The sequence below is a fragment of the Sinocyclocheilus rhinocerous genome, unplaced genomic scaffold, assembly GCF_001515625.1.
Source record: "Sinocyclocheilus rhinocerous isolate Xijiao unplaced genomic scaffold, SAMN03320098_v1.1 scaffold1283, whole genome shotgun sequence".
In the NCBI taxonomy this organism is placed as follows: domain Eukaryota; kingdom Metazoa; phylum Chordata; class Actinopteri; order Cypriniformes; family Cyprinidae; genus Sinocyclocheilus; species Sinocyclocheilus rhinocerous.
This window is the reverse complement of record NW_015642522.1, coordinates 636966-645052: the sequence shown is the minus strand read 5'-3', so window position 1 is coordinate 645052 and position 8087 is coordinate 636966. Positions and strand designations below refer to the sequence as shown.

The 8087-nt window shown below is 38.3% G+C and overlaps 1 long non-coding RNA gene across 1 annotated transcript; it reads right to left on the bottom strand.

The window, feature by feature from the left end:
* Nucleotides 1-1902: 1902 nt before the first annotated feature.
* Nucleotides 1903-2837, bottom strand: LOC107756027 (uncharacterized). Its single transcript, XR_001641768.1, has 3 exons — nucleotides 2382-2837; nucleotides 2211-2260; nucleotides 1903-2117 (listed from the first exon to the last, which is right to left on the bottom strand). It is a non-coding gene; the product is annotated as an uncharacterized LOC107756027 (long non-coding RNA).
* Nucleotides 2838-8087: the final 5250 nt, after the last annotated feature.

The following is an 8087-nucleotide window of genomic DNA, read 5'->3' as shown; positions in this document are numbered from 1 at the left end:
ATATATATATATACAATTAAATGATATATTATTATATATTATATATAAATTAAAATGCTTTCTTATGGTAAACTTGTTTGGAAACAATCATTATTTTAGCAATTCCATTTGTTTCCCCTAGGGTTTTTTTTTTTTTTTCGCAACCTTGAAGATTACAATCAATCTGCCTGTCTTTCTCTGTTTGTTTGTTTGTCTGTCTGTCTATTAATCTGTCTGTTTACTGTATCTATCTTTCTATCGCTTTGTCTTTCTGTCATATGTTTATATTATAATAATATTCTGATATCATATATCTAATAAATAAAGATACGTTTGGAAACAATCATTTTTTTCTAGCAATTTCTTTCGAAGATTACAATTCCTTTTGAACATTACATACCTTGAAGATTACAATAATTTCACCTGGTTTAGAATAGACATGCTTAAAATCTATTTGTCTTTTTCTCTCTGTTTATTTGTTTTTCTGTTTGTTATTCTATCTATCTATCTATCTATCTATGGCTTTGTCTTTCTATCTGTCTGTCATATAATATGTTAATATATTCTAATATAATATAGCTAAATATAAGATACATTAAAAGGGTTTCTTGTGGTAAACCTGTTTGGAAACAATCATAATTTTAGCAATTCCATTTGTAGTTGGAATTAAAGGTTATAATAACTTTGACTGTTTTAGCGTAAATACACTTATTGAAATTATCATGTGTGGTAATCAGCAACACGCCGCAGACATGGTCCATAGAAAATAACTTGGAATATTCCTTCGTAAGTCTGATGGGAATGTGTGGTTTTATGAGGTAGTTTTGGTCTGGCTGGTAAACGCGAGTAGGAAAACACACAGACATAAACACGTTCTTGTGTCGCTGCATGCATGTTCTGCCAGAGAAAACCTGAAGTAAACAAAGGTACTTGAGCAAACAAATTTTGAAGTCTCGGCCCCTCCGCATAAGCTGAAACACATTTATTTGAAATGGTCTCGGGCGAGTCTTTATGCTATGCTTTAGCTAAATGGGCTTCAATAGACAACATACTTTGTTTTGACAGTTCCTCTGTCAAACTTTGGAATCATTTTGGGAAAACCAAAGAGTGAAAGCACAGACCTGCTGTATCCGGAAAGAAAACCTTGTGTGTGTACGTTGAAATCTTAAGAGTTGAAACCATGTGTTTGCTTCAACGACAACGATCAAAAAGTTTCCTTTTGTGTATAAAGCAAATGTTTTTTCCTATTAAATAAGCCACTTGAGTGATTTTGGTTTAAGGTTAATACAAATCACATTCACAACTTTAAGTGTCTTATTATTTATAATGATATATAAAAAATAGCAATTAGCAGCAGCAGTTGAATAACAGGTCAATAAGTAAATGCATTATTGTTATCATTTTTATCAATAATTATTATTATATTTTTAAAAATACTTTTTTAATAAAAATTATTTAAAAATAATAATAAAAACTATTATTAATGTTATCAATAAATAATAATAAATAGTGTCAGTACTCAGATGAATACTCATCCAAGCCTCATCGAATCAAATTTTAGAGCCGTAACTATCTGCTTTATAAATATATAAAGTCTTCGTGTTTGATCTCATCAGGACGGGCCTTTTTATTTGTCCATGAGGGAACCGGAAGGTTGTTTCTGGTTCAGAGAGCTGTAAGACCTGACCAAACACTCCTTGAAGTCTAGTTGTATTAATCGATTGTCTTAAAATGTCAATGTCTGCCGGCCAAAGATGACTCAAATGGTAACATCTCATCCTTGATTTCTATCTAGCTAAAGTTGGCTAGTAAGCAGATGTCTTTTGGTACAGAATGAACTATTAAGTGCCATCCGCCTTCAGGTGGATTCTGGGAAAATAGACAATAGAAAGCTTTTTTCATCTTTATGTTAAAAGGGGGGGAGGGGGGACTGCAGGGAGAAACCAAGACAAAGTCATATTTAACAACCACTCAAAAAGCAACATTTGAGTGCAGGTTACAGTCTGTTACGTCATTGTTCAGCTTTCAAGTTAGTGGAAATGTAGTTCGTTTCTGAAAGAGGTTCACATTTCACCACCATGCACCGGCTCTGTTGCAAGTGCTAGCACTAGCATGTCTTTATGCTAGTTCAGAGGCACCTGAAAGAGAGGAAAGTCAAGGTCACATGTGCCATGTTGTGTTTCTCAACTCCTCTAAGACATGTAAAACACATCATCACAGTCTTTACTCACACCACAGGACACCAGGACTCATTCTTAGCTCAAATATTCCTTAAATCCCACTGAAAGCATATGGAAAATTCATCTGGAAAAGTCACACTTTTCACACATTTGTTGATTTTTTTCCCCTCTGCAATTTAAACCTGTTTGCTATTGCACTGTCATTTTTTTCATTCCTCTCACCTACTATCGTCTTTCGGACCTCATCAATCCTTCCTTTCCTTTCTCTCCGCTGGAAGTCTCCGCTGGTGTAACACGCGGATTCCATGAACAGCTTGATGAACAACCTCAAAGGTTTTTCCCCCAGCCGACACTAGTGTTTCCCAGCCTTTTCAGGAAACACACACACATAGTGGCGTTTCCTCTCCCCGGCCCACAGTCGCCTACGCTCTGCCAGCAGACCTGCCGTGACCATGATGTCATTATTTCCCCCATAGCGCGGCCGTATGCTTGCGAGCGTGTGGCTGTTTATCGGAAAATTCTGTCTGGGGGCTTTCACGGAACATCTGAGTTTACCACGGTCTCAACGCGCGTGCATGTGTGTATAATCGGCATAAAAATGTCTGGTTTTCTTGTTCTGTTGTTTGTGGCCAAACAAACAGCGATTCTCATACAGTTTTGAGGCGAATAAATGTAGCCTACTGGATGGAGCCCAGTATTCATTGTCTCACCACACTGCCGTATTCAAGTATTCAATGTTCTTAAAGGGATAGTTCACAGATAGTTCACAAAGCTCTCAGATTTCGTCAAAAATATCTTAAATTGTGTTCCGAAGATGAACGAAGGTCTTACGGGTTTGGAACGACACGAGGGTGAGTAATTAATAACAGAATTTTTGATTTTTGGGTGAACTATCCCTTTAACATGTGTATGCATGTCTTTTTGTAATTTTCAAAAAAAACAAAAAAAAACGGTTCCTGCAAGTTTTTAATTTCAAGTATTTATCTCCTTGACATACTACTGTTTTCAGTTTTACCAATTTTTATATTTGTTTTATATTTGTTTGTACGAAGAAGATGTGCGAAAAATAAGTTTTTGAGGTAAACAATAATTTTACGAATAAAAATATCTGAATGAATTTATGCCAGTATTTCTTGTGTTAGTTTGCTGGTGTGTTCAATTTAATGTTGTTTGCATAGAAAATGTAAAAATTATTTTTTGTAAAGACCACACGGTCACATTTTTAAATTAATTTTTAAGTAATTTTTGTGGCAAGTACGATAATTTTATAAGTAAAAAGTTGTTCTTTAGCTTCGCAAATCAAAACAAACTGCATTTGCATAGAAACAAAAAAAACAGTTGGAACATTGAGGTTCTTGTGAATTTAGGAATTTAGGAAAGAATTTATTTTTAATGATTGAATCTCCACCAGTATCGTTTCGGTTCACTGGTTCGTTCAAGTTGCCACAGATTCTTTGTTTATGTGATTTGCATAGAAAATGTGAGAAACGCCGAAAATTCTATTTTGTACATCTTTGAGGCAAACATAAGAATTTTACAAATAAAAAAAAAGCTTTTATAATCTTTGTAAATCAAAATGCACTACATTTTCACAAGAACTACAGGTTTTGAAATGCCCCAATTATTGATTTTTGAAAATTACCTTTCATGCAGTGTGGAAATAGCTGTATGTGAATGTAAACAGTCTGCAAAGTTGTAAAGCTAAAAGCGTAAAGTTACTGTCTCTCAAAATAAGGAGTTGACTCTGAATCGCTTAAACTTAACTTAAATCACCTAAAAGTCATTTAAAATTCAAAACCCATTTCCGTGAAGTTCATGTCACAAGTTACCACATTTGCATTATTCCGATACGTTCTGCATCCTGCGGAAACTTGAACTTAGGCTGTAGCTCATTGGTGTGGATACCAATGTCGAGAAGACGCTGTGGAAGTAAATTCGGTTTATTTTCACTTCCAAAGGATGAGGCTGTGAAGAATCAGTGGTTAAATTTCACCTTTACATTGGGCTGATATTGTGGGCAGCGCGTCGACATGTAGCGCCATTGTGCTTTGGGCGTCCCGTGTTTGAGTCCAGGTGTGCTGACATTTTATCCTATCCGTCAGATTGCCCTACCAGGGTTTACTGCGTATGCGCACATCAATATTGCGTCCTTTTTCTCACACTGAATAACAATATTTAATGTATCTGCATTACTGTAAGGGTTTAGGGTTGGGGTAGGTGTAGACTTTAATAAAACACAATCTAATAGGTATAAAAAATGATTTATTGTACGTTTCCTGTAGCTGTATCCCTTCTAGCCGCAACCGTGAATATAACATACAATTACTGTATGTGCATTACTGTAACACTGTGTCTACACTGGACGCAACAGTTGTCATGTCGCACCGCGCCGCACCGCAACAGCTAAAGTCTGTCTGTTTACACTGGACGTGACAAAGCGACCGTTGAAAATCATTTGAACGTCAGGTGTGGACACGGTGTAAGGGTAGGTTTAGGGTTGGGGTAGGTGTAGACGTTAATAAACCATAATTTTACCAGTAGCATTTTTCGTTGTCGAATTGCACTACCCACTGTTTTAATGGGAGGTAGCAAAATCTGACAGGGTAGCACAAATCTCACAAATAGATCCCCTCCCCCCTCTCTCTCCCACTTCGCTTCCTGTCTAACTACTGTCCTATCAAATAAAAGTGAAAATAAATCTTTTTAAAAAATCACCTTTACCTCGATACCACAGCAGCATAATCCCAAACTTTTGCTGTGTTCCCATCATTTCACTGACGAATGCTTCCCCAATCTACCGCGAGATCAAAGCGCGATTCGTAAAACGGTTGTCCTTGAAAGATGGGTCAGTGCCCAATTTGTTTGGACCAGCTTGCTCCTCCAAATCAAAACCTGTTTCTTTAATGTTCTGTCGAGCATGCAAAATATGTAGTTTTGTGTGTTGTGTATGCACTCAGTGCAGCTTTATGTCTCAGGTTTACTCATGTTATAATTCTACTAATATATAGTTCTGCTAATCAACTGTGGGCCCGCTATTATCTAGAAATTTGTCGATTAATGTCTGTCGTTCTTATTACTTGAGTCATGATCAAGGATGGAGCAATACGTTGGGGTTTACAAACTGTAGTGATTTTTTAGTACTCCATGTCTGTGTTCAGCTAATGCATATAAACCAGTATTGTTTGGGTCTTTACTATGTTCCGCTTCCATCTGGTGCAGTAAGCAGTCGACCAATCACAACAGACTGAGTCACCAGACCAATCAGAGCAAAGTAGCCTCACACAAAGGAGGGGTTTGGAAACATGAATCTTTGAATGAAACGTTTGAGAAATAAGGTAAATTCAAATGCATACATTATAAGAAAATGAAAGTTTTTTTTTTTTTTTTTACCTTGCATGCATGTAAACCTGTTGTTGGGATCTCCCAAAACCAAATTATGAACCTTTTAAATAGCATAATACGGGCACTTCAATATTCAGTTTATTTTGCAAATTTTGAATTATAATTTTTTTATGTTTGAAACTATGCCAGCATTTATCTTGTCGGCTTGCTGGTGTGTTCAAGTTACCACTGTTTTTGTGTTTATGTAATAATTTCTAATTCTGTTCTTCGTTAGGAAACAACTGTGATTTTCATACATTTTTGAGGTTAACTCAAGAATTTCACGAATAAGGAGCAGTTGTTTGTCCTCTTTGCAAATCAAAACAAACTCTATTTGCACTAGGTCAAACATGTTTAACCGCTCAGGCGTTGGGTGAAATCAAAGCCTCCGAGGTTTCCATGAGAGTTTAACGGTTATTCTCCATGTTGGTATCTCCGCCAGAATTCACCGCCTCGCCATACTGCTGTATTCGTGTCGTGCCGCGGTTGTTGAGGGCGTTCCAAGCTGCTCTGCCGTCTGTGTGTGTGTGTGTGTGCTGTCAGCTGGTGAGTAATAGCAGTCTCGGGTCTCTAAATCTCGACGGACCGCTGCACTGTGGAACGGCGTAGCAGGCGGCCACCAGGGATGGGGTCTGTACACACGCACACACACACGCTGAATATTAATACACGCATGTGTGTGTGTGTGCTCTGGAGAGTGTCAGCCCCCCCGTGGATTTGACTGGCAGGCAGGAGTGTTGCGAGCGTTTAGCCCCGCTGGATCTGTGCGTGTCGGCCGGTGACTATGAGGACAGGGTCAATTAGAGGGTCAACGCGTCCCAAAGGGCAGCCACGCCCACATGTGCACACGCACACACACTCACTGACACATTTACACACTTTTTCCGTCCTCTGGAGAGGAAAGCACAGACGCTACATTGACCCTCTATCTCTCTCTCTCTCTTTCAATCTCTTTCTATTCTTCCACGTCCGTGTGACTCGTGTGCAGATTTATAATGAATAATGCATTTTCTAATCAGCACTGGAAGGCTGTCTCTCTCTCTCTGTCTGTCTGTCTCTCTCTGTGTGTGTGTGTGTGTGTGTGTGCGTGAACTCTTATAAAAGAGGTTTCGTGCATCTGAAGCAGAGCGGTGATTTGCAGGATGGTTAGCTAATCGCTTCAGGACGGAGGTTATACTTCGCACATCAAGTGTCAATGAGAAGCATGTCCTTAAAAACAAAGATTAAACAAATGCAGTTGGCGAGGTGTGTGGTCATGTTTTAAGGAGGTTTGAAGATGTAATTCTTTCCATGACTTTAGCGTTCCTAATCTCTGCTTTGCGCTCAGTGAAAAAATGTGTTATATCCTTGTTTTTTTTTGCTAGTTAGTGATTTATGGTTGATGGGCAGAGATTGCTTTCCCTATTCTCTCATCCGTCTCCCTACCTCTCTCTCTCTGTAACTGCCCGGAGTGGAAGAAAAGCACGCAATTGAAATTTATTGCCTACATTTTGCCTCCTGCCCCGCTTTGTCTTATTCTCCGATTCAATTCATTGTTCTCACTAAACAGGGGGCTTTCTCACCAAAGACTCACTTGCACTCACACAATGTCAGTGCTCAACAGATCGTGGGGTTTGATTTTGGCCACTTGTTTGTGCACACGGCAAACGTGCACACACACACACCCATCCCCTAAGCCCCTCCATCTCCCAGGCCGCTCAAACACACCCCGTGACAGCTGTTGGCTTCATTGTTTCCATATGTGCTGTGTTGAGGTGAACGTTTACAGGCTTACAGCTTTTTACCGCCACATGCGAAAGACAGACCACAACGTGGAGAACTGCAATATAGATGTAATAGAGAACGGGAATACACGACACAAACAACAGAAAAAGAGACATGGCAAAGAATAGAAAAGGACACAACATGCAACTAGAATACAGATGGGACTGAAACAGACAAAACACAGACAACTAGAATACAAAATAACAGAAAGATGTTTAGTCCATTTCATTGTTTCATTCTTCTGACATTTTCTATGTGGTTCCAGTTTTCTGTGTCGTGTCTGTGTTACAGTTGATGTGACAAAAAACTAAAACATGGGTGAGACATGGGGAAATACAGTACATACGTGGCAGAACAATAATACAGATTAGATGTGGACAGCTAGTATACAGACGCAACAGAGAGAACTGATATAGAAACATGACAAAACTAAAACATAGACACTACTGAGATGTAAAACACAGACAGAACACAGAGAACTACATGACACACAGAACTGAAGAACAGACAAATTAGAATACAGACAGTCAATTGAAAAAATATTCACAAACATGAAAGAGAACTGAAACACAGACACAAACAAAAAAGTAGAATACAGACACGATGAAAAGAAGTTAAGACACAAGAGAGAACTGAAATACAGACATGGCAGAGAGGACTGAAACAAAAACACAATTAACAGAAGAATATAGACCCTACAGACAGAAACAACACAAAACCGAATACAGACATGGCAAAGAAAACTAACTGAAACACAGACAAGACAAGAAAGAGTAGAAAACA